This window comes from Myotis nattereri (assembly GCF_964212035.1).
Source record: "Myotis nattereri genome assembly, chromosome: 3".
Taxonomy (NCBI): domain Eukaryota; kingdom Metazoa; phylum Chordata; class Mammalia; order Chiroptera; family Vespertilionidae; genus Myotis; species Myotis nattereri.
Window position 1 is genome coordinate 5,659,774 of NC_138077.1, and position 26,417 is coordinate 5,686,190.

The window sequence follows — 26,417 nt, forward strand, 5'->3', positions numbered from 1 at the left end:
AATATACCAACAACAAATGTGTTTGTAGAATGTGGGCATGGCAAAGAGCACACAGTGACCTTGAGTTTGTGTAACTTAGCACCTTGAGTTTGTGTGCTGTGAATGTTTTCCAAAGCACAGGCTCCGTTGGTCAACGACTCTGCGAGGTGGGCAGAGGGGTTCTGCCCACCTCCCATTTTGGGGAGGACAGATAAAATTCAGGCACCTGTCCCCTCCTCACTTTTCCTAATGCTCCACTTCTTGTCCTGCTTGTTGTTTACAGATGGTGCTATCAGCAGAGCGTGTTAATACCTCAAGATCTTCCAACTCTTGTGGCTTTCCCAGCCTCCCTTGAGATTGGTTTGGGGCCAGAGTCATTCTTCATTTCCACTTGGTTCTTATTGATGGTTTCTACCTCCTTTTTTATGCTGCTATAGTTCTTATTAAGTTCCATAATGTTCTCATTAAGTTGCTTGAAGTTCTGACAAGTTGTTTGAGCACCCTTATAACCATTACTTGGAATTCTTTATCTGACAAATTGCTTGCCTCTACTTCATTTAGTTCCTTTTCTGGCGATTCCTCCTTTTCTTTCATTTGGGGGTGTTTCTTTGTCTCCCCATTTTTCTTTTTTCTTTTTTCTTTTTTTTTAAAAATATATTTTATTGATTTTTTACAGAGAGGAAGGGAGAGAGATAGAGAGTTAGAAACATCGATGAGAGAGAATCATCGATCAGCTGCCTCCTGCACATCTCCTACTGGGGATATGCCCTCAACCAAGGTACATGCCCTTGACCGGAATCGAACCTGGGACCTCTCAGTCCGCAGGCCGACGCTCTATCCACTGTGTCTCCCCATTTTTGTTGTCTCTTTTTATTTGTTTATGTATTAGATCAGACTGCTATGCCTCCCAGACTTGGTGGGTGGTCCTATGTAGCAGGTGTTTTGTGGGACCCAGGGATGCAGTCTCTCAGATCTCCTGAGCAGGGTGCTCTAGGAAAGCCCTTTGAGTTATTTGGGTTCTCCTGTTGTAATTGGGCCTTGAATGTTGTCCCATTTGTGGGTGGAGTCTTTTCTCAGGCTGGCTGACTATGTGGCTCACCCCCAACCACGTCATGTGAGCTGTTGTGAGGATGCTTCCAGAACAGAACAGAAGACAACACAACAAAGCAAGAAATAAAAGAAACAAAACAAAACATACACAAGACCCCCACAACAACCACAAAAGCAACCATCAGAGGGGAGAGAATTGGGAAAGAGAAAAGAGAGCAAGAATGACAGAAGAAAAGAAAGAAAGAAATAAGAGGAGACAAAAAAAAAAAAAGAGAAAAGGGGGAAGAGAAAGGAATATGAAGGGACAGAGATGAAATAAAGAAAATAAGAATAAAGAGTAGGGGAAGGAAAACAGTGTAAAAGAAGAAAAATATTTGGAAAAGAAAATAGAGGAGAAAGAAGATAGACCCAAAAATAAGAAAAGGAAAAATGATGAGAAAGCAGGAGAAAAAGAAAAAAAAAAAAGAGTAGGAAAAGGGAAGAGAAAAATTAGATATCTGAAGAAAACAATAGAGGCTAAAATAATCACAAATCAATAAAGTAGAGGAGGTAAACAAATAAACAAACAAAAAAAAGAAAAGAAAAGAAAAAAGAAGAAAAAAAGGAAAAAAGTGTCTCCGCAGAGCTCAGTGCCTCCTGGGAGCTCCCTTTGGATCCTGCTTGACTGCTCTGTCTGCCAATTCGGGGCTTCCCAGGAGGTGTGTAGGCGCTAACCACTGTCAGACACTGTCCTGCTTTGGCTCTCAGCAGCCTGCCTGAAGCGGCAACAGATCCACGGTTTGTGTCTGTCTCCCCAGGACTTGGCTGCACATGGGAGGGGCCAAGCTACCCCCTGAAAACAGGTTCGTTAGCAGCTCGGGGCCTAGGGCTGGGTCAGTGAGCTTCCCCAGGTTCCCTGGGCTCTGCCTCTGCTTGTCTTCACCTGGCAGCCCCCTGTCAATCTTAATCACTCAAAGGTCTGCTTCTGAAAGGACTTCAGGCGGCACTGGGAGTCTAGACCTCCGGCTCTCCCGTGAGGGGGAGGTGCTGTTTAGATTCCAGGGAATGTGGTAGGTGATTTTCCCTGCCCCTGAGTTACTCCCCTGCCAGTGGCCCAGTGGGATGAGCCAGCAACCTGGAGTTTCTATCAGCTCTCCCGTGGGTGCGGGGGAAGCACCAGCCAGGTTCCCAGGATGGGGTGGGGGGTGGCCCCAGCCCCAATCCAGTCACTGCCGCTTCCAGAGACTGTCCAACCCAGTGGGCTGGGCCTCTGCCTGTCTCCTCGGCAAAGGTCAAGATGCAGGGTGTGGCCGGCAGGGCTCCTGAGGGCAGGGCTCCTGAGGGCAGGGCGGGCTGGACCACCTTGGGCGGGCGGGGTTTTTCCTTTTCCTGAGCAGTGGCTTCCGGGAGCAGCCAGTGCCTCTCTGGGGGGAAAAATGGCCATTTCGGTTTGGGGGGGTGCGACCGAATGAACGCGGGACCCCGGCTGCTGCTTCTCGTCTCCCCCAGTGCTTCCCACCCGGCCTCCCTCCACTGAAGCCTCGGGTGAGTAGCTGCCACAAACACCTGTGCTCTGGGTTTAAAAACAACCTCCCTTACCCCCCACTCCCCCAAAACCCACACCAACAACCCCTGAGGCTTCCTGTCAGGCCAGCTCCAGGCTCCCTGGCGGCCAGCAGCCCTACCGAAGGGCCTTGATCTTCTCAGGGAAATACCCCTCCCGCAGCCAAGAGCCCCCCTTCTCTCTCGGCCTGCCACCTGTGGAAGCGGGACCTGCCCCTCTCTCGCCCTTCCGCCCTTCCTACCGGCCTCCAGGTGTTTCTGTCCTTTCCTGGTCCGCCTCCTCCTCAGCCGGACCTCAGCTGGTTATTCCGAGTGCCTGTTCCCCACTTCAGTTTTATTTCCAGCCTGGCCCTGGGGGGCGGTGCAAGAGGGGCCTGCCTATTTGTTTATGCGATGTATCACGTTTATTGATTTGCGGATATTGTACCAGCCTTGCATCCCTGAGTTAAATCCCCCTTGCTCACGGCGTATAATCTTTTCAATGTATTGCTGGATCCGATTTGCTGATATATTTTTGAGGATTTTCGCATGTATGTGCATCAGGGATGTTGGCCTGTAATGCTCTTTCTTTGTAGTGCCTTTATCTGTTTTGGAATTAGGTGAACGCTGGCCTCATAAAAAGAGCTCGGATGTGTTACTTTCTCTTGGGTTTTTTTGAGCAGTGTGGGAACTAACAGGTGTTAGTTCTTCAATGACTGTTTGGTAAAACTCCCCTGTGAAGCCGTCTGGACCAGGACTTTTGTTTGCTGGGAGTTTTTTTGATTTCTGCTTCAATTTTATCAGTAGTTATCGGCCTATGCACGTTTTCTGATTCTTCCTGCTTGAGTTTGGAAGATTGTATTTTTCTAGGAATATGTCCATTTCATCCAGGTTGTCCAGCTTGTTGGAATAGAGTTGTTCATAGTATTTTCTTACAGTCCTTTGTATTTCTGTGGGGTCAGTTGTTACTTCACTTCTTTCATTTCTAATTTTATTTATTTGGGTCCTCTCTCTTTGCTACTTGATGAGTCTGGCTAAAGGTTCATCAATCTTGTTTATCTTTTCAAAGATCCACCTCTTGGTTTCATTGATTTTTGCATTGTTTTTTTTTAGTCTCTATGTCATTTATTTCTGCTCTGATCTCAATTATTTCCTTCCTTCTACTTGCCCTAAGCTTTTTTTAAAAAATATTTTTTATATTTTATTTATTTTTTACAGAGAGGTAAAGGAGAGGGATAGAGAGTTAGAAACATCAATGAGAGAGAAACATTGATCAGCTGCCTCCTGCACACCCCCTACTGGGGTTGTGCCCGCAACCAAGGTACATGCCCTTGACTGGAATCGAACCGGGGACCCTTCAGTTCGCAGGCCGACGCTCTATCCACTGAGCCAAACTGGTTAGGGCACCTAAGCTTTTATTATTGTTCTCTTTTTAATTCTTTAAGTTGTAGGGTTAGATAGTTTATTAGAAGCTTTCCTTGTTTTGAGGTAGGCCTGTACTGCTATGAACTTCCCTCTCAGACTGCTTTCCCTGTGTCCCATAGATTTTGGGTTGTTGTATATTCATTTTCATGTTTTCAGGAAGTTTTTGATTTCTTCCTTGATCTCTTTGGTAACCCATTCATTGTTTAATAACATGCTATTTTGCCTCCATGTGTTTGAATGTTTTTGAGTGTTTTTACTGTAGTTGATTTTTAATTTCATGCCATTGTGATCTGAGATGTTATTTCAATCTTCTTGGACTTGTAGAGGCTTGTTTTGTGTCCTAACATGTGACCTGTCTTTAAGAATGACCCATGTAGCCCTAACCGATTTGGCTCAGTGGATAGAGCGTCGGTCTGCGGACTGAAGGGTCCCAGGTTCGATTCCAGTCAAGGGCATGTACCTTAGTTGCGGTCACATGCCCAGTAGGGGGTGTGCTGGAGGCAGCTGATCGATTTCTCTCTCATCAACGTTTCTAACTCTCTATCTCTCTCCCTTCCTCTCTGTAAAAAATCAATAAAATGTATGTAAAAAAAAAAAAAAAGAATGACCCATGTGACATGAGAAGAATGTATATTCTGCAGCTTTAGGGTGAAATGTTCTATAAATGTCTATTAAATCCATCTGATCCAGTGTATCTTTTAGAGTCACTGTTTCCTTGTTAATTTTTCGTCTAGAAGATCTGTCCGGTGAAGTCAGTGGGGTGTTAATGTCCTCTCCTAGGACTGTACTGCTGTCGATCTCTCCCTTAAAATCCATCAGAAGTTTTCTTTATGTATTTAGGTGCTCCTATATTGGGTACATATATGTTTACCAGGGTTATACCTTCTTGTTGGATCAATCCCTTCAGTATTATGCAGTGACCTTCTGGTGATGGCCTTTATTTTGAAGTCTATTTTGTCAGATATGAGTATGGCTATCCCAGCTTTTTTATGTTTTGTTTCCATTTGCATGGAAAATTTTTCCCCATCCCTTCACTCTCATCCTGTGTGAGTCTTTTGTTCTGAAGTGGGTCTCTTTGTAGACAGCATGTATTTGGGTCATGTTCTTTATTACTGCTATGTCATGCTTCATTTCCGACTGGTCGGTTTTCATAATTTCTATATCTTTTCTCTTGCTGTTGAGTATCCTGGAATAATGACACATTTCTTATCTCCATTTAGCTCTTCTTCTGGAGAATTCTCTTGTTCTTTCATTTGCGGCTTGTTTCTTTTGTCCCCCTGTTTTGGCTGCCTGTTTGGGTTTGTTTCTACGTATCAGGTAGATCTGCTATGACTCCCAGTCTTTTTGGAGGTTCTCTGGTGCAGGACAATGCGAGGTGCTGTTTGTGACTGGCCCTGAGCACCCCGTTGGGAGCCATCAGCCATCCACAGCTTGTGACTCCCTCTGCCGGGGCTGGGTGCCTTTGGAAAGGACTAAGATGTGTATCAAGATCTGCTTTTCCTAGTCCCAGGTCCGAAGCAGATAAGGCAAAGACTCAAAGCATCCAGAGAGCTGCCTCTGCCTGCAGCCTGGTTGCTATTCTGAGCCTCGGAATGAGCCTTAGGCTATAGGCCACGGCAAGGCATAGTCTCCACAGGGTGGGGCGAGAGGTTTTCCAAAAGCTGCCTGGATGGTCAAGTTCTACCTGAGAAAGAAGTCCTCTGCAGTTGGGGGTGGGGGTGGGGGGGTGCAAGGCGGGGTGGGGGGTGAGGAATGACTCAGCACAGGAAACCAAGCCCCACCTTCTGAGCTCCAAGCCCAGAGCCCTCAACCCTGGATTCTCAGACAGCTCCGTCCACTCTGCCCTCCCTCTGCCGGAGCCCAAGGTGAGTGGCTGCACATGAAATGTTGTGCATTTGCCCTTTAAGAGGGTGCCTGCATTTCCAGCCATCTCTCCCTGGCAGACAGCAACCCTGCTGCTTTTCACAGCCAGATGTCATGTGGGCAGCTTTCTCAGTTCTGGTGCTCTGGGCTGGGGAGCCCAGTTGGGGTGTAGACCCCAGAGTTCTCCGTGGGGACCCCCACAGCTGAAGTCATCCCTCCAGAACGTCAGCTGCTGTCTGTGGGCGCCTGGCCAGCCCTCTTGCGCCGTGGGACTTCCTACTAGTCTCTGTGCCACCTCCACTTTCCGTCCTTGGTTATCAGGGTTCTGTTCAGCGAGTCTCCAGCTGATTGTGTAGAATGGTTTTTCGATATTTCAGTTGTAACTCCAGTTTGGCCCTGGGAAAGTGGGAGTCAGTGTAGCTTCCACTTAATCGGCTGCCATTTTGGAACCCCACCGAGTCCTTTTTAAATAAATGCAAGTGATCATAAAAAGCCAAGCCTCTGTCAGTCTTTGTGGTCAATTATGGGATGCCCTTTCGATAAGACCAAGTAAAAGGCAACCATATCCTTTCTCACCACTTCAATCCCACAAACCGCTGAGGTGCGACGCTCCCGTCTGGACGGAGACCCACAAGGGGAAACCACCCAGGGAATATGCTCCGAGGCAGGAAAACTTGAACTGCGGTTGACAAGTTGATGGAGGCTCAGCCTGGACAACGCAATATTGTGTGTGGTTACAGCTTTTTCCCATTAAAGTTCCTCCTATTCCATCGGAATGGATATCTACCCGTGTTCCCTTTGCTTCGTTTATATATGTAGCGATCACTAATTCTTCCCTCCTCCTTCGACGGCTGGTCAGTTCTGTTTGTCACGTGGCCAAAGGTAGGGCGCCATTCTTCTGATGTAACTTCCAGTGGAGCCCTCTCTCCCGAGCTCCTCGTGCCCTGGCCACCCCCCAGGCTCGCTGCCCAGCTGGCATCCTGGGTCTCATGCCTGGAATCAGTGTCCTCCTGCTGTGTGGTTTAGCCTCTTGTGTGGGCGGAGCACACCCTTTTGCACTTACAGAGACAGGTGCACCGATGACAACATGTGTGAGCTCTTGCTCGTGTGCTGTTGTTGCTTGGATATCTTCTTAGTTGGCCCCCACTGGGGTGATAGCTTGACTGGATTTGGAAATGGCGTTGAGAATAGTTTCCTTCCCAGGCCCTCTCTGGAAGCATCTGCTGGGAACTGGGAAGTGGTTGGCCGTGCAGAGGAGCATGGGGGTGGTAGTGGGGCGGGGGGGGGGGGGCTCCCTTGTTCACTATGCAACTTTTTGTGCTGCTTGACATTTAAAAATTACTTGTAGACACTGTTTTATGGAGTGATGTGGTACATACATATGATGGACTACTACCCAGCTATAAGACGATTGTCATTTGTGACAACATGGATGGGTTCTGAGAGTATTAAGAGCATTATGCTAAGTGAAATAAGTCAGATGGAAAAGGACAAGGACTGTATGATTTCACTCACATGAGCGACAAATGAACCAATAAAACAACCAAACAAAAAACAAGCTCATTGATACGGACAACAGAATGATGGTTGCCAGAGGGCTAGGGGGAAGATGAAGAGGGTAAAAGGGGTCATATATAAAGCGACAGAGGGGACTAGACTTCGGGTGGTGAACACACAATAGCGAATACAGATGTCAGATTATAATGTTGTGCACCTGAAACTTATATAACGCCATTAACCAATGTTGCCCCAATACATTTAATACAGATTAAAAAAAAATTAAGGAAACACGGCAAATATAAAGGACTTAAATTATCCCTCAATTTATCATGCATTACATTATATTTACCATTATTTGAGCCATGTGAACAATATATTCAGTGCAATGCAATGATTTTAAGGGGTTTTTCTCTAGACAATGCCAATGTGTAAACCCAAATATAATGACGATAATTGCATGATATAATATTATCTCAGAGATTTAAAAAAACTAGTGAAGATTTGAAAATTTTTGGGAACATGTGTACAGCAAAAACAAACCTTGGCCACCATAGGTTGAATTGCATTGATTTCAGTCTTCCCATGGGGCTCAGGGCTGGCCCACTTCCTTTGTTGTCTTTCATGCACCCAAACTATGAGGAGGAACTCCCTTCTCCAAGGAGACTTTTAGAACTAGAACGTTAAAAAGGATGGCCACAATGTCCCCGTTAGTACACAGCAGAGCTCAGACGCACATGCAGGACCAACTCCAGAGCCGCCTCTCACCCGGTGCATCTGCCTCGGGGAAGCTCACAGCCCGAACCGTCAGAGACCAGAGGGAGCGCAGCCACCTCAGGGTGATGCTGGCCTAGAACCAGGGAGGCATCGGGTGTCTCAGCAGATGGCGGCTCTGGTGGATGACACTCGACCCCCAGAATCTCCTACTTATTCAAGATGCTAAGACCCATGGGAATGAAATGCCAGCCTGGGAGGCGGGAGGAGGGAATTCACCCCGGTTGACGTAGTTTTACTCAGATGTAACTGAGGTGACCCTAAATTAGCAATGACTGTTCTGCGAGGAGGGGTCGGGAGAGCTTGAGATAGAAATGAAATCCAGACATAACAAACCAAGAAGAATAAGGAACGCTTCCTCTGCGGCTCACCTAAGCTTTGTGGATTGAGACACTGGTGCTTTGAGGGCTCTAGCTAAATGCCAGGCTCTGTGTTGAATAATTTATGCGGATTAGACCATTTAATAATAGCAGCCGAATGGGTTGTCCACGATGATTGTTTCAGATGCGCTCAACTAGTAAGCAGGGGAACCAGGTGTGTGGGGATTTGTAAGGTTCATTTCCCTTTATTTTAAATGACGAAAAAGCAAAAAGTAGAGTCAGATAGGCATCAAAGTATTTTAGTTTATTCACTGGCTGCTGTGGTTGGGAGAATGTGTTTTGGGCCTGAGCCTGAACTTTCTTTTTGCTCCTTCATCCATTATTTCTTCAAAGTCCGGACTTCATCCACCTCTCAAGAGTCTAGGCCAGTGATGGCGAACCCTTTGAGCTCGGCGTGTCAGCATTTTGAAAAACCCTAACTTAACTCTGGTGCTTTGTCACATATAGAATTTTTTTGATATTTGCAACCATAGTAAAACAAAGACTTATATTTTTGATATTTATTTTATATATTTAAATGCCATTTAACAAAGAAAAATCAACCAAAAAAATGAGTTTGTGTGTCACCTCTGACACGCGTGTCATAGGTTCGCCATCACTGGTCTAGACCTTGCTACAGGTTAGGATCCCCAGGAGATCCCTGAAATGGAGATTTCTGTGCAGGGGGTGGTTGGGGGGTGATAGGAAGCTGACTCATCTATGAACTAAACCTCCTCCTTGGCAGGTAATGAAGGGCAGTTCTCACCCATGTGGCCACAGGAGTGGACTGAAGGGGAAATGCCGATATACTAGTAACAGGTCAATGACCTGAGGGTAGGCCACCTACTGGTGCAAATCACGTGTGCATTCTGGCCCTGTGGTGCCTCCTCTGCAGGTTCCACCTCTGCTGTAAGACTTATTTGCTGATTGCTTGCCTGACCTTATGAGTTTACAGGTCTGGACAAGACCCAGGCCATGATGGGCAGTTACAGCTGCATGGTCATGCGGTGTCCATGGTCAGGGACTCGGTCTCTGTCAGGACCCAGGGCCAGACAAACACTGTATTCCAAGCAGTGTCTATTTCTCCGCTGCCTTTGGCATGCTCTTGCTCTAGAATCCCAGGGGTCGGCACTGGGACTCTCCTGCTGGGGCTTGTCCCAGTGGCTCCTGGTGTCACTCCCACCGCAGATGTATGGAGGTCTACCAGCCAGTGCGGGCCAAGCCACAGGCCCACTGCCCCACAGCTTGGACCTACTGCAGCGCCTTTCCTTCTCTGGGCTTCGCTGAGAGGTAGCACCTGCCGTGTCACATAGCAGATGCGGTGAGCTATGGTCCCGGGTTTGGAGTGTGCTACCTCCAGAACCTGGAGTATGGTTCCCCAGGCCTGTGCCTCCTCCTCAGAGGCAAGAGGCATAAGATGCACTAATTCGTCAGACCGTTGGGCCCTTACAAATGTATTGATGCCCTGGATCCCCATAGCTTTTGCCTCCCACCTTCTGAGCACATGTGTCTTACAAAGACCTCCAACATGCTTGCCACTTTTGTCCATTCACTCTGCTTAACGTGCCCTCTATATAGTGAGTGGACCGATGCGATGTTCTGAGCAACGTCCAGGTCTTCTCAGATTATAAAGGGTGTCCCAAAATTCACGCAAGATTTGAATTTTGCGTGAGCATTAACAACAACAACAACTAAAAGCCTAATTTTACTTGGTTTATTGAATCAGATTCTAATATCTGTTGCCCTTTGATTTCAATCCCTTCAATTTGATAAGCATTACCAAGTACCAATTATGGCCCAGGAGCAGGGACAATGAAGACCAATGAAGACCACGGCTTTGCGTATGTGCCAGCAAAGCCGTGGAGGCCATTTACCTGATGTCCTATTCCATACATAACCCTAGAATATATACTTTATGAATCAATAAAAAATTTACAATTTTTAATTATAAACCTGTGTTTTCTATCAAAATTACTTCTTGCGTGAATTTTGGGACACCCTTTATTATAACAGAGGGTAGGAGAATTAATATAGCCCTGGGCAGAGCTATAAATAAATACCATTATCCACCCCATCTATAATAATAAAAAAGTAATATGCTAATTAGACCAGATGTACTTCTGGGTGTCCTTCCGGACGACCTTCTGGACAAGCCAGGGCTGCGAGGAAAGCCCTGGTCCCGGGTGCCTGCCAGTGGCCAGAGGGAAGCCAGTGCTGGCAGGGGGAAGGAAGGCCTACTCTTGCATGAACTTCGTGCATCGGGCCTCTAGTGTGGATATAAACTGCTTCTGATCCCCCTTCCTAATAAAGATGGACAATCATGCATCCATCAAAGTGACCGTGTGCCATCTCTGTGCTAATCGGCTCTGGAAAAGAGACCGCATCTGTCACAACAGCTGTATTCGGGGCTACTGCCGGGTTGAGTTTGTGGTAGTTCGCCTTTCCCTTTCAAAACCGCTATGAATTGGAAGGGGCTCCATTAGTGAATAAAATGGGGGAGGTGATGGAATCTACCGCCACCGCAATGGCCTGTAAAGGCCTGGCCTTTCTCCTAGGAAATGTTGTTTGTAATTTACTGTCTAGACCGGAATTCAATTTCATGTTTCGCTTGGCCTTCCCTACTGTGATGGTTCTAACCACAGGCCAAGGAACCCATGGGTGATGGACCAGTGTCCTGGGGCTGCCACACACAGAACCACAGCTGGGGCCTACACAACAGACGTCTATGGTCTTATAGTCCATGATCAAGGTGTCAGGAGGGCTGGTTCCTCCTGAGGCTGTGAGGGAGAATCTGTCCCATCCTCTCCCCCAGCTCCTGCTGGTTGCTGGCCGTCTCGGGGTTCCTTGGCTGTAGAAGCATCACCCCATCTCTGCCTTCATCGTCACATGGCATTCTCCATGTGTGTCCTGGTGTCCAATTTTCTCTGTCTCTCTGTCTCTGTCTCTCTCTCTCTCTCTCTCTCTCTCTCTCTCTCTCTCTCTCTCGACAACAGTCCTATTAAATTAGGGCCCATTTCAGCGACCCCATTCTAACTAATTCCATTTACAGCACCCCATTGCCAAATAGGGTCACATTCTGAGACACTGGGGATTGGGACTTCAACATAAGAATTTTGAAGGAAACACAATTCAACTGATATATGTGGGCGTTGTCACCGACCACGCCCGTTTGTTCCAGTTACACCTGGAGGACAGGGACGTGGCCACTGGGAGAGGTGGATCTGCGGGACGGGGGCCAAGCCTGCCTGTTATCTGCCCCCAGCCTGTCCTCCTCCAACATGAGCACCTGATGGCGCTTGGATGCCTGGTAATTACACCGGCAGGTGTCCTCTCCTCCCTGTGAGTCACCCACTGAGTGGCTGGGCGTCCCTGTGGGGAATGGCGAGAATAATTCCCAGGTACATTGCTGTCGTGTTGAGGTCCTTCCTCCTGAGAGCCCAGTGTCCCCTTCAGTCAATGGCTTCAGCCTGAGAACTGGCTCAGGTGCAGAAACTGGGCCTCCAGGGGGGACGGAGGCAGGACAGGCCCAGGGACTGAGCAACAGCCAAGTGCTGGGAGCAGAGGCCTCACCAACCCCGCTTGGCCTGTGTCCTGACAGCCCCAAAGCCCAGACCTACTTCCCAGGAAAGAGTTCAGGGTCCCAGGCCCGGCCCGAGCCTCAGTCCAGGTGCGAAGGCTTCCCCAGGAGGACAGAAATGGGCAGGGCGCGCAGATGCCCTGGGGCAAGGCCATCCCCAAGAGTGTGTGTGAGGGGGCAGGGCCCCGCTGGGTGCCTCTCCCCCAGGGCTCTCCCCAAGGGCTCGGCCTACATCTCTGACCGCCCTGGGGCAGGACTGTGATAGGCGCGGGGAGAGCGCCCCCCGGTGGAGCATTTCCCCAGGCCAGCAGTGTGCTCTCCCTGAGCAGGGAGGCCTTAGCCAGAGACAGTCCCCTCGGTTCTGCACAGCTGTTATCAGCACCCATCCCACTTCTTCTTTTTTTTTTTTTTAAATTCTTTATTGTTTAAATTCTTAAAAACAGGGAATCTCCTGGAAAGTACTTCTCCGTGTGTGTGTGTGTGTGTGTGTGTGTGTGTGTGTGTGTGTGTCTGGGGAGTCAAGCTGTCCGCCAGCTCTAGGCAGGGGCAGACATACGACAGGCAGACGCTCCCGGGGACTCTAACCTTGAGGGGAGTCACCCACGGAGGGGAAAAGGTGGTGGGGGCAAGTTCATGCCACGGGTGGGGCCCGAGTCAGAGGAGGAGAAGCCCTGCTATGTAGACACCAGGGTCTGGTCTTGCTTCTAACCCCAGCTCTCAGCTCCATCCATTCTTGGAGCTGCCCCGCATCCCCCCACATTTTGCTGGTGAGCCAGGGTGAGAAGCTGTTTGCAGCCAGAGGACCTGAATTGGTCTGAGGTGACGCAGCTGAGGCCTGGCCCCGAGGTGTGGGCTCCGGGGGCACAGAACCCGAGCGAGCCAGCAGGCCCCTGAGCAGCACGTGGGCTGAGCGAGGCCCGTTCCTGAGCTGCGTTGCTGTCCTGACCGCCCTGTGTTGCCTGTTCATTTAGGCGCCAGACCGCGTGGCTGAGAGGGGGGCGGGTGGGCGAGGCAAGTTTTCTTAAAAGGGACAGATTCCCATAGAGGAAGGCGTCCTTACGCTTAAATAATCCTTTCTCATGAAACTTCCTGTTTTGGTGATAAATCTAGATTTTTCCTTTTTCTTTTCTTTTTTTTTTTAAAGTCTTTATTGGATTTTCCTTTTTCTTATAAAGACTGTGCTTTGGGAGTCAACACCAGGGAGCACCGGTGTTGACCACGGAAACTTACGGTGGGTCTTCCGTCTCCTTTCCGTTTCCCAGCCGCCCCTGGGACGCGATTGCGGATAACCCTGTAGTGCTGGAGTTTTATTATGGCCACACTTCATTTTGTACCAAACAATGCACACATTTGGTTAGCATGGGAAATTTTCTTTTTTGTTAGATTTCTTTTCTTTTCTTTTTTGAAAAACATCAATTTGTTGTTCCACTTATTTATGCCTTCATGGGTTGACTCCTGTATGTGCCCTGGCTGGGGCTTGAACCTGTAGTCTTGCTGTATCAGGACAATGCTCTAACCACCTGAGCAACCCAGCCAAGGTTTGTTAAATTTCAAAAAGCAAATAGGACTCGGTGTTTGAAATGCTTCTTTTCTTCTTCTGTTTTGCTGACGGACATTTTTTGAAGTGCTTCTTTTTTTTTTGGTGTGTCTTATTCAGAGAACTGAAAAATAAATTATTTAGTGTTTTTCTTGGTGCATTGGCCTGGGAAAATATTTTTATCTTTGACCAGTTTGTTGCTTGGTGAATGCTATTTCCTGGACACTGGGTCTTAAAATCTCCCTTGAATGTCCTTTTTTCTTCACGAGAAGGGAAAAGAAAACTCTTTATTTTCATATTGAGGGTGGAATCAGCAAAAGCTGAGCTGGTAAAAATTCTAGCTTTTTATTCTAACTAACCCCTTGTCCTCAGAAGAGCATTTCATCCCCTCTTTTAAGACCTACAGTTGATGATCCCTGGTAAAGGCCTCTTCGTAAATGTAAATAATTATGTGCTTTCGTTTTGAACTGGGTTACGTTATTCCAACTTCCATAAAGTTCTGTCTAAGCTACTGGAGGTCCATATATTGACCTTCTTAATAAACTAGTCCATTCATGGGTTCATTCATTCTCCATGGAGCACTCACCTATGGGTGCTTTTGTTCTAGATTCTAAAGATACGTTGTGAACAAGTAAGAAAGGAGATCCCCGATCTTGTAGAGTATAAACAATGTTCTGGCTAATTTTAGCCTGAATTATGAAAGTAGAAAAATAATTTTATTTTATTCAAGAAGAAAATATGGCTGAAGAATAATCACTCATAGACTTTATAATTAGTATGATAGCCTTTTTTGTGTGTGTTCCAGTTTTAGGGTGAGCATTCATAGAATTACTGACTCATCCAATATCACAGAATAAGATGAAGTGTGTGTGTGTGTGTGTGTGTGTGTGTTCTGTGGGGAGGGAACCAATTTCAGCATGTTATTAAAATAAAATTTTATGTGCAATTCTTTCTTATTCAGTTCATTGCCCTGCAGTGCCATCTGGTGGTCAATAAGGAGGAAACCCTTTCAATTGTCACTCAGAGAATTGTAATAGGAACGTTTCACCCATGTACCCGGGATGAAAATGTCATGTATTATCCAAACTTCAATAGTTTGGATGTAAAAAGGAAACCTATGAAGGACTTCCCAGGAGCAACAGGCATGAAGTTAGGCTGTCAAAGAAAGGCAAAGCTACACTAGATACAAGAGTAATAATTATATTGAGCTTTTATATGATGCACCAGTGCTTTCCATATGTTATTGCATAAAGTCAATACAGTACACAAGTGAAAGGAACATATAATATTATCTTCATTTTTATTGGTGAAGACATGGGGCATTAAAGTTTTCCAGATAAAACATAAGGCGTTCGGTTAATTTCAGATAATCAACAAATATTTCTTCAGTATGTCCCAAATACTCACGTAAGCAATGAATAATGTTTTAGCAGAAGTAGATCCCATGCGATATTTGAGACATGTTTATACTAGCCCAGCCTTGGGCAAACTACGGCCCGCGGGCCGGATCCGGCCCCTTTGAAATGAATAAAACTAAAAAAAAAAAAGACCGTACCCTTTTATGTAATGATGTTTACTTTGAATTTATATTAATTCACACAAATACTCCATCCATGCTTTTGTTCCGGCCCTCCGGTCCAGTTTAAGAACCCATTGTGGCCCTCAAGTAAAGAAGTTTGCCCACCCCTGTACTAGATGGTCTATTTTTGTTTGTTTCCTTCCCCCTAAGCCTGGCAACCCTCGCTCGGAGAGGTGAGTGAGATCATGTAGACAGTGAGGACAGAACCGGCGTGGAAACCAGCTCTTTCTTAGAATGCAGCTCAGGTTCATCGCTGCAGGCTGAGCTCCGGGGACCACTGCCCATGCCTGACGAGGCCCACCTTTGGGTGGGGAGGCAGGAGCCGAGCTATAGAATTGTGCTTCTGTTTTCCATCGTATCTGTGGCGTGGACTGTGTGGCGTATGGAAGTGTGGACTGTCGTTATGAACAGCACATTTATTTCAAGTGAGTGAACCTCACAGAATTTCAGGGCAGAAAGTGCAGTTGGGCAAACAGGGAGACCAGAACCCAGGCCTGGAAGGTGCTGGAAGGTGCGAGAAGATTTTCCCACGGTAAAGCAGAAATGCCAGCCTGGAACCTGGGGCGCCGTGCAGTGGGTGTGATGCCTGGAGCGGCAACACGATGTGAGCATGGGGAGCACCTGGGGACTCCATGCTCACCTCCCAACCGGGAGGCGCAGACGAGGGCGCACCTGAGGCCCTCTGGCCAGGGACCAGTGTCTGTGGCAGCCTGGCCTCGGCAGACTGGCAGCTGGTCTGTGGCTGTGAGCTGGGCCTGAGTTGGGGCCACCACTTCTAAGACCAAGTTTGGTTGGTTGCCAGCGTCAGAAATGCAGGGAGCATGATTTTAACACAAATGAGCAGTGGATTAGAAGGATGCTAGGTGACGCCCAGACGTCACGGACGGAGCTGGGTCTCAGGCACAGCCAGAGCCCCCCCTGCCCCCCTTGCTGCCCCCCATGCCTCCCCACCCCCCTGTGTGCTGCCCTTCTATGCACATGGCACCAGGCCATCGGCATGTCACGCCTCCAGCCCTGGACGAAGACTGATGTGTCCTTTGGGTCTCATGTCGGGGAATTCTCACCGCCCCATCCCACCTCTGGGCCCGCCCGCTGTGGCGTTAACGCAAGGTGGTGAGAAGCAACGGCGGGTCCACAGCAGCCCACAGAGGGAGGGGGGTGAGGGCAGCTCCCGGGGGAGAGAGGTGTGGGCCCCGCCAATGCGCATGTCTCCTAGGGCCAGCTTGTGGCTCTCACTGTGGCTTGTCAGCCGGCGGATGGAAGCCTGTTGTGTGGCTTCTGACGGGCTTCTCTCCAGGGTCCTCTGACTCTGTAGGGGCCCGAGGGTGAGGCCCCTTCACCTGGCTGGTCCCTGAGGAGGCCACAGGCCACCTGCGTTCCCAGCACGGTTTCCCACGGGCCCCACCTGGCCACTAGGTGGCGACAGATCTTGGAAGATGGGCTGGATCATTTGGGTGTTCCATGGCCTAGGGGACATCCAGGGGGACTGGAATGTCAGGTGGGAATGCAGCAGACACTTCAAGGCTGCAGGGTGGGGCTCCTGCAGGAGCTGCCCAGAGGGGCTGGGGGGTGGATGAGCAGGAAGCCTGCAGGGCTGGTGGGAGGGTGCTCCGATATATGGGGAGGTGGCAGCGTGGTTCCCAGACCAACACCCAGCCGCTCACTGTGGGGGAGACGTCCTGGGAAAACAGTCTCCAAAGACACCCGTTTCTGGGTGAATTAATGATAAGGTAGCGTGTCTCCTGGTGGAACATGGGCGGGAGGACCGGGGCTGGGGCCCTGATTCTGTGCCAGGCACCGGGTGTCATCCGGGTGACAGTGCTGATGGTGTCACACAGACCAGAGGCCCAGGGGCTGCGGAGCTGCCGGGAGCACAGGGGCGTGTCAGGGGCTTCCAGAACCGGAACACGATGCTCACCTGGACCGTGGGTTCCGGATGGGGAGCTGGGACGCAGCAGAGAGGCAGGCCTGGGCTCCCTGGTGCCGGCGAGGCCACAGGGTCCCTGCTGATTTGTGGTTCTGTGTCCTTCTCTCTCCTCCCTTCTTCCCTCCTTCTCCTCCTCCTCACTCCTGTGATGACCCCCCAGTTCCCGGGCTGTCACCTCCTCCTCAGGTGGCACCAGAGACCAGCTAGAGTCCTGGGGTTAAATCCTAAGTTCCCAGGGAATGGGCTCTGGTCACCCATCTAGGTCCGGTCCCCGTTGCCAGCTGCCGTTCTGGGCAGAGGGACAGGCCACCAGGGTTAAAAATGGCAGCCAGGGATCAGGAAGGACGTGGATTGGGGATGCCCCTCTGTGGGGTGGAGAGTAGGTTTCATAAGGAGAGTGTGGTGCAGGAGATGCCTCAAAACGCACATTCCGGAAGCTGGTGGCTCACGCTCAGGCCCCATGTGAGCTCCTCCTTCTGGCCGCCTGACGCCTTTCCTTCAAAGGGAGGACATTGCACAGAAGCACGGATAGCAGGAGGCAGGGGGTCCTGGGAGCTCAGAGAGGGGCGGCCACTTGCCCAAGGACACACAGCAGGCTTTTGGTTTCTTGTCTCTGCTCCTTGGAATCACCTCCCAGGTAAACTCCTTGCTCACGAATCCTTTTTTCTAGGCTCCTCCTCTTTAGAAACCCAGGCTAAGCAGCCATGCGGTAGAGCTTAGCATCTCTGCTGTACAGAAGAGAAACCCAGTGGGCAGAGGTTAAGTTTGTGATCCCCGATCCACGTCCTTTCTCACTCCCTGGGACCCAGACTTTGCCCAGTAAATCTTGAATTTCCCTAATGGCATCTAGCTTTTATCTATGAATCCAAATGTGTTAGCTAGTGTTTGGTTTGGCTGCTATAGAGACCAAAATGACAGTGGCTTAAACAAAGGAGAAATTTATTTCTCTCTGCGAGAGCCTAGATGTGGGCTCGTCCTCTTTGGAGAAGCTTCTAGGGCTCGATTGCTCCTGTCTTCCTCCTTGATCCGCCACCTCTGTGTGCGCTTTACCCAGAGATGAGCCATTCCCACCTCCACTCTCCAGCCGGCAGGAAGGTGGGGGGTGGGGGGGGGGAGGGAGAGGAGAATACTGCTCTTTAAGGGCAGAATCTATTCATGCAGCACTCACCACAATTTGCCCCACGGCCATGCCTAGCTTCAGGGTAGAGGGGAGGGCTGGTAGATGCCGTCTGCAATGGTGCCCAGCTAAAGAGTAGGATTCTGTGGCCACAGAAGATGGGAAAATGGATACTGGGGGACACCAGCAGCTGTTCATGGGGCACTGTTTGCACGGGGCACTGTATCAAGCTTTGCTGGGAATAGAAAGACAGACATGTGGTCGCCTCATCAGAATTCAGATGAGGGAGACCCAAAGGTAAAGTTTCCTTCACAGGTAGAAGTCTCCAATGTGGTCCATGGAACCACTAGGGTACACTAATGGGGTGTGTGGATACCCCAGTATAGCCAGCCAGCAGGTTCTGGCCCGAAGAATCCACAAAAGAAATACTTAAACAGAAGGGGGGCGTGAAGGTAATATTAAGCCAGTGAAGGGCTTGAAATGCAGATCTCCGTGGCGCACGATAAAAAAACCCAGAGAACCCGCTGACTGACTTCAGTGTTGAAGGAGACACGCCAGGGGAATGCAGGCAGAGTGGGGACACAAGAGACACTGAACCACAAAAGCTAACTGGGCACTGCGTTCTCAGTGATGGGGCGGAGCCCTGGGGACAGCCAGGAGGCCGGCAAGCACTGGGGTCTGAGCGTCTGGGGCTGTGGAGCAAAGGACCACCCCGAGTGGCTTAGAAAGGGCACCGTCTCACAGTCCTGGGGCCAGAGGCAAGGCGCCAGGGCGTCCCAGGGCCCGCGCCCTCTGAAGCCTGCAGCAGAGGATGCGTCCTGCCTCGTCCGCTCCTGGTGGCCCCCCTACGCTCCCTGGTTTATGGCCTAATTCCAGTCTCTGCCTCCGTCTTCATGCGGCCTCCCCCGCGGTCTTCCCCCTTGTCTTCCTCTATGTCTGTGGCTAAAAATTCCTCCTTTTAAAACAAAATTTATTTTTATTGATTTCAGAGAGGAAGGGAGAGGGAGACAGAGATAGAAACATCAGTGATGAAAGAGAATCATTGACTGGCTGCCTTTTGCACGTCCCTCACTGGGAATCGAGCCCACAACCTGGGCATGATCCCTGACTGGGAATCGAACCATGACCTCCTGGTTCATAGGTCGATGCTCAACCAGTGAGCCACGCCAGCCAGGCCAAATTCCTCCTTTTTATAAGGCCACCAGTCCTATTGGGTTAGCGCCCACCCTAATGACATCATTTCAACTGGACTTCTCTGTGCAGACCTATCTCCAAACAAGGTCACACGAGGAGGTCCTGAGGGGGTGGACCGCAGCATATCTTTTTGGGGAGAAGGGTTTGCTGGATGGATGTTCGTCTCTGAAGTCAAAGCAAATTGCACTCGCATCCTAGAAGCAAGCAAGACGCCCCGCTGGGGCCGACACTGACATGGGAGCTGGAGCTGCGTCTGCAGGCAGCTGAGCCCCGATTGCCAAAAAAGGGCCGTGCAGGCGCTTCTCAGCGCGCACCTGCGCTCCGTCAAGCCGTGTGACAGGCCTACATGAGAATTCTGCAGTAAAAATAGACGAGAAGAAATTAGATGATGATGTTCCAACGGCACTTTATACTTGTCTGTGCTTTGGAATTCATTTTCAGGAGACTTCTTATTGTCTTTTAGAATCGAAGTTCCCTTATTTTGCTTTCTGTCCGGCCATTTTGTGACCTGAATTAGTGTGTGAGCAGGACAGTAATTAAGTGAGGGCCAGGGCACCGACAGAGAGCCTCCACATTTAATGACGGCTTTCAAAAGTGTGGGCACATTTAAACAATATTTTTATTGATTTCAGAGAGGGAGAGGGGAGGGAGAGAGGAAGACAGAAAAAAAAGAGGTAGAAACATCAGTGATGAGAGAGAACCATTGATCGGCTGCCTCCTGCACGCCCCCTACTGGGGATGGAGCCCGCAAACCAGGCATGTGCCCTGACTGGGAATCGAACTGTGACCTCCTGGCTCATGGGTCTACACTCAACCACTGAGCCAAGTTGGCTGGGCTTTGGCACATTTGGCAGCTCTGTCACCCATCAGCAAACACCACTCTTTGCCCGGTGACAAGGCCAGATTGTCCTCCCAGGCCTCTTGTCACCCAGAGGACAGCTGGCACCTGAGCCCCGAGGGCCCGGGCTGGGAGCCTGGGTGTCTAGGACGCCTCTGTGAGTGCGGGTCAGCTCCTCCCACGCCTCATCCTCTCCTCACAGCCCGAATGATTCGGGGATGTGGTGGCTTTAAAACACAACCCCAAGTTCTTTGGCATTTCTCCACCGAGGGGTCAGAGCCCCCACATCCTGAACCTGGACTCCGGGACTGCTTGGCCAATAGCACACAGTGCAGTGGCTGCAGGAAGGGTTCTCAAATGACCACCAGTGACCCCCACCACACCCCCACACGCTGAGTGTGGTGGAACCTGTGATGATGCTAGATTATGGGGGAAAAGGGGGACTTCCCAAAGGGGCCTCATCTAACCCCATGAGCCTTCCTACTCAAGTCACCCCTAACATGCCCAACCCCCACCTGAGCTCAAACCCAACTTCCTCAGGGGATCTCCCCCCACTGCACCCCTCCTTCAAAGATTTCTTCAGAGCAGTCACCACAACTCAAATTACAGTGTGAATATGCTTTATTTTAATTTGAACTTTGTGATTTTAAAATAGGCTAAAAATATTAGTTGAATATCTATGCTCAAACTTTGAAATAATGCAAATCTCCCAAATTAAAAAAAAAAAATTTCCTCAGGATGGCACAGTCTCAGAGCTGCATTTGCAATGATTTATAAATAGTATTGCCACTGGCCTGGGTGGGCATCTCAGCAAGTGGTGGCCAGCAATCTCCTGGGCCTGGCATTGGTGGGTGTGGGGGTGGCAGACCCCACCTTTGCTACGGAACTTCTTTTTTTTTTTTTTTTAAATATATTTTATTGATTTTTTACAGGGAGGAAGGGAGAGAGATAGAGAGTTAGAAACATCGATGGGAGAAAAACATCGATCAGCCGCCTCCTGCACACCCCCTATTGGGGATGTGCCCACAACCCAGGTACATGCCCTTGACCGGAATCGAACCTGGGACCTCTCAGTCCGCAGGCCGACGCTTTGTCCACTGAGCCAAACCGGTTTTGGCTGCTACGGAACTTCTGAGAGTGGTTATCCTCATTATATATGCACTAGAGGCCCAGTGCACGAATTCATGCACCAGTGGGGTTCCTCAGCTTGGCCTGTGGGATTGGGCTGAAATTGGCTCTCCGACATCCGCCGAGGGGTCCTGGATTGCGAGACTGAGGGACCCCACCAGTGCACGATCAGGGCCAGGGAGAGATGTAGGAGGTTGGCCAGCCGGGGAGGGACTGTGGGAGGGCTCCAGGGCATGTCCGGCCCGTCTTGCTCAGTCCCAATCAGCCGGACCTCAGCAGCAAGCTAACCTACCAGTCGGAGCACCTGCCCCCGGTGGTCAGTGCACGTCATAGTGACTGGTTGACCAGTCTACTGTCTGCCCCCTGGTGGTCACTGCTCATCATAGTGAGCGGTTGAGTGTCCTTAGCATATCATTAGCATATTACACTTTGATTGGTTGAATGGCCGGAACGGTAGACTGGACACTTAGCATATTAGGCTTTTATTATATAGGGTTGTTGGTAGGGCACCTGTAGGGGGTCAGAAGATGCCACCCCAAAACATGCCACTTTGGCATAAGGATTATTTCAAGCTGAAGATAAATGAGAAACAGCAGACACCAAAGGAACTCTGCCTTCCCCTGCTTTGTACCAGGAAGGGCAGAAGAAACGTAATTACTGGAGACTCTTCACAGAATCTACAGAACAAACCTTCCCCTCACAACCTTATCTCCCATTCATCTCTCCACTTACTCATTTCCCCACAGTTCGCCACCCCCCAAAGCCTACCCTTCTTTCCCTTTGTTTTGCCACTTCTCTACAGATTTATTATTTAAGATGCTAATTATATAAGCCCAAGTTCCAACCACCCCACTGAGTTACTCCGCACGGATTTTCTCCCAGCTGTGTGAGTGCCGCACCTGTTAATAAACTCTTGTTAACCTCTGGTTTTTGTCCTGTTAATCTGCCTTTGTCAACTCAATTTTCAGGGCCCCAGCCACAACATGGAGGAGAGGAGAGGAAAAGTTTATTTTTTCTTCCCAACACAATCACACACTCATTGTAGTTTTAACAAACGTTTGTGGAAGCTCTAACAATATTCTTTGGTTGTCGTTCCAGGACCGAGGCTAAGGCTGGGGCTGGACATCTCGGGAGAAAGTCAGATGCAATTGGGTGCCTGCAGGCCAGTCCTTGTGACTCCCAGTGCTGACTGATATTCTTAATATTAGGACTGAAGCTGAGAAAAATCTTACAAAAGCACATCAGGGCAAAAAGAATTATACTGGCCTTAGATTTTTTTTTTATTCCTGTGGCTCATTATTCTAAAATCATTTGAGTTTTGTATCATGCTAGGCCTTATGACCCTGATTCATAAGTGGCAAGGCTTGTGAATAAGATGCTATGACCCCGTGTAGATTTGTAAGATTATCAGACTAACCTATGGACTCCCTGAGTATCTGATTTGCTCACCATTTTTCTGACCAGCTCCTGACATGGGGCTTTGTAGAAAAGGAAAAGAAAAAAAACATATTTTCTCTATCCTCTTATGTCCAGTGGCTGGGGCTAGTGAATTAAAAAGTCAAATTAACTGGAGAAAAAGTTTATTTTGCATACATATAGGACCAATAAAGAAGTAATTGGCTCATTTAGTGGTTAAAGATTTATATCCCTAATTTAGTAGGAAAAAGGGAAGGGGGGGGGGCGGAAACAGGCTTCTTATGGCACGAAAACATAAGTTTCTTGAGGAAAGATAAATAGATTTTTAGGAGCACGGACAGGAGGTAATAACGTGGGAATGTTTGCCTAATAGGTCCTCGTGGTCTTTCCGTCTTCAGGACCGTAAACTCCCAGGAGAAGGGGGTGGAGTGGGTCTGTGCTCTCCCTCTGGGAGTAGATCCTGGGAGAAGAATAATTTATGGCAGCCCCAGTGCCCAACATTGCTGCACTAAGGAGTTATTTTCCCTTCATCTGTTGAATCTCAAATGTCTTCAGCTTAAAATAATCTTTCTGCCAAAGTGACTATTTTGGGGCCCCATATTCAGACCTCATTCAGGGTCTCATTCTAAATACGTGATTCTCATTTCTGTTGGTACCTGTATCTGTGTAGACGCCCTTGACCCTGAGTCCCTCACAAGATTAAAATGTAATGGGGGAGCCCAGCTGGTGTGGCTCAGTGGTTGAGCATCGATCTATGGACCAGGAGGTCATGGTTCGGTTCCCAGTCAGGGCACATGCCTGGGTTGTGGGCTCCATCCCCAGTGTGGGGCGTGCAGGAGGCAGCTGATCAATGATTCTCTCGCATTATTGATTTCTCTCTCTCTCTGCCTCTTCCTTCTTCTCTGAAATCAATAAAAAAAATACTACAAAAATGCAATGGGAAGACAAGCCAGATACTGGAAAAGAACCATGTAAGAGAGGACCGTTCAATATGGGGCTACTCACCAGGACTTAGGGCGATGCCTTTTTCCAGAAATTGTCACAACCCTCGGGACAGCCAAGTTCCTTTGTTTACACCTGAGGGGCCGGGCGTGGGGCCTGGGAGGCCCCAGCAAACTTCCTACATAACAGCTCCGAGCTGACATTCACAGGAAACTGATTCACTCCTCAAGGTGGCCACAGGCCAGGGCTCCGCACCCCAAGGACTCTCTTGTTTTTCTTTCACAAAGAACCCGTTCTTGTGTGTGTGGAGGTGCCGGCAGGGAACCGGCTTCTCCAGTCCCTGGCGGTGCCAGAGGCCACAGGGCGCAAGCTTGGCTGGGCTGCGTCCTCAGGGCGAAGGGCCTGGCAGCCTGCAGCCGTGGTGGAGGACGGTGGGGCCGAGGGTCTGGGCTCTGCAGGACTTAGAAAGGCCCGAGGAGGAGCAGGCCCTGCAGCCGAGCCGAGGTCCCTGCTGGCCCCAGGCCTTGGCATTCCGGGCCGGACTTCCTGGGCTGCTGCCGGGGGCTGGCTAATGATTACCAGGAAACATGCTGGCACGCCCGCACCTTCGGGGAGCGAGGGCCCGCGGCCGGCGGAGGCTGCCTCTGCGTTCAGAGCCTGGCCTGTGACGTGACAACCCTTTCGTGAGCAACTTCCTGCTCAGGGCCGAGCCCGGGTCAGGGTTCTCTGTGGCTGATTGAATTGTTCCTGTGTTTGTGCAGAGAGGGGACGGAGGCCAAGACGGCTGCCGGAGCCTGGAGAGATCTACCTGCGGAGGTAAGACGGCCCGGCCTGGGGTCCCGGACAGGTGCAGTGGGACCTGCCCAGGTGCTGGTCTCTCCAGGGAGCAGGACACCTGCTGTCCTCCCTGGGAAAGTGTTGGGCGATCAAACACTATCCTGGCTCCCCCCTCCCGCGGAGTTAAACATTGAAAGGGCGGCGGCTCTGAGGGTGAAGGAATTTGAGACGATGTCTAATCAGGAGGGCGTCCCTGTCCCAGCTCTCGGGGATGCGCTGAACGCCAAGCTGGGGTGGGACGGGGGAGGTCAGGCGTCCACGCTGGAAAATTACTGTGACTCCCTGTGCCCAGACACACTTTCCCGGGCGTTTGATTAAGTGCCCGAGGAGAGGCCTGTGGGCGGGAGATGGCAGTTCTGAGGCTGCCCCGAGTCTGATAGGTCTGCGTGGTCTTTCCATCTTCAGGATCATAAAAGGAATTGGGCTGTTCCAAGGGTTGTGACAACTTCTGGAAAAAAAACAGCAAAAACATCTGCCCAAACCCGGGTGCCGCGGCACCTCCCAGTGTGGGGCATGCAGAGAGGGGGCGGGGGGGCGGGGGGGACTGAGGGTCCAGGGGCGTTGGTACCCTCTCGGAGGCACAGTGGTTTGCAGCAAGCCAGTTAATGCTCACGCACCAGGCAAAGCGCTTCTTCCTTTTTGGGCTTGAGGTTTCTGCTGCCAGAGAGGGACGGTCTCCTTTGGATGTTCTGGTAACAAGCTCTGTCCGAGAGCCCGGGAATAAGCATTTGTGCGTGGGGTGGTTAAGGGAGTTGATCCAATTCAGCAGTTTTCTTCCCACGGTGACTAGCTGGGGCGTTCGGTAATTCGAGTGTTTTGGACTCCTCGAGGCTTTAAGGAATTGGTTGGGGGTTAAATCCTGTCTATTTGATACAATTTGATAAAATTTAAGACTTTCAAGAAGACTTTGAAATTTTTCCACTAGAAGTAGGTAATTCAAGTCTTCCCCAATGAAATGAACGAGAACTTAAAATCCAGGGACCCGTCAGACTACTCCATAGAGATAGTGACTTGCACATTACCCGGCACAGGTCTTCATGCACTTAAATGGCTCGTCTGGTTTCAGTTCACACTTGAAATCAGCTTTATGACAGTTCCTTCCTGCACACACCCTTCCCATCAAACCCGCGTAAACACACCCTCAAAAACCCCCCAAAACCCTTGTCCGTGCTCTCGCCGACCCTACACCATGTCCTGGGCTCTGCCCGGCTCCTCAGCAGTGGACCCCCGGCAGAGAACCAGCGAGAGGGCGTGTGGGCGGTGGCGGGTGAGGCATCAGTAAGTTGTCATTGTTCCTAGTGGGCAGCCTGACTGCTTATCAGTGACGGAGGCGTTCGCTGGTGACCTTTAGCTGCTGCCCAGGTCTCCTGGGCGCGGGGCGTGCACTGCTCACTGATTGCTCTCGGGAAGCCGTGTCACCGTGTGTGACTCAGGGCTCCGTTTCCCCCTCATCCTCTGCTGGGGTCTGGCATTCCAGATGATTGGTGGTGATGGATGGGTGGTGATGGATTGGTGGTGATGGATTGGTGGTGATGGATTGGTGGTGATGGATTGGTGGTGATGGGTTGGTGGTGATGGATGGGTGGTGATGGACGTGTGGAGCTGTGCTCGCTGAACCTTGGAAATAGGTGACTTGATTGGGGACGTTGAGCCGATCTCAAGGGCTGTGATTTCGGTTTGGTGCGCGCACAGCTGCTGCCAGGCGTACAGTGTCCGAGGGGTCTGCTGAGTCTAGTTCAGATCACGGCAAGGGGCGGGGCTCCACACGGGAAGGCCCCCAGCCCAGACACTGAACCTCATGCCTGGACACGAGAGGTTATGGTCACGCACCTGCTGACGTCTGCTTCCCAGAGGCAT

At 50.0% G+C, this 26,417-nt stretch overlaps 1 protein-coding gene across 1 annotated transcript in view; it reads left to right on the top strand.

Annotated features, from left to right (window-relative positions):
• The first annotated feature begins 24,436 nt into the window (after window positions 1-24,436).
• IGSF5 (immunoglobulin superfamily member 5) overlaps window positions 24,437-26,417 on the top strand; it is a 37,164-nt gene continuing 35,183 nt past the window's right edge. The window contains exon 1 of the mRNA XM_081086864.1: window positions 24,437-24,539. The gene's annotated coding sequence lies outside the window, so the exon portion shown is untranslated. The remainder of the gene's footprint in view (window positions 24,540-26,417) is intronic.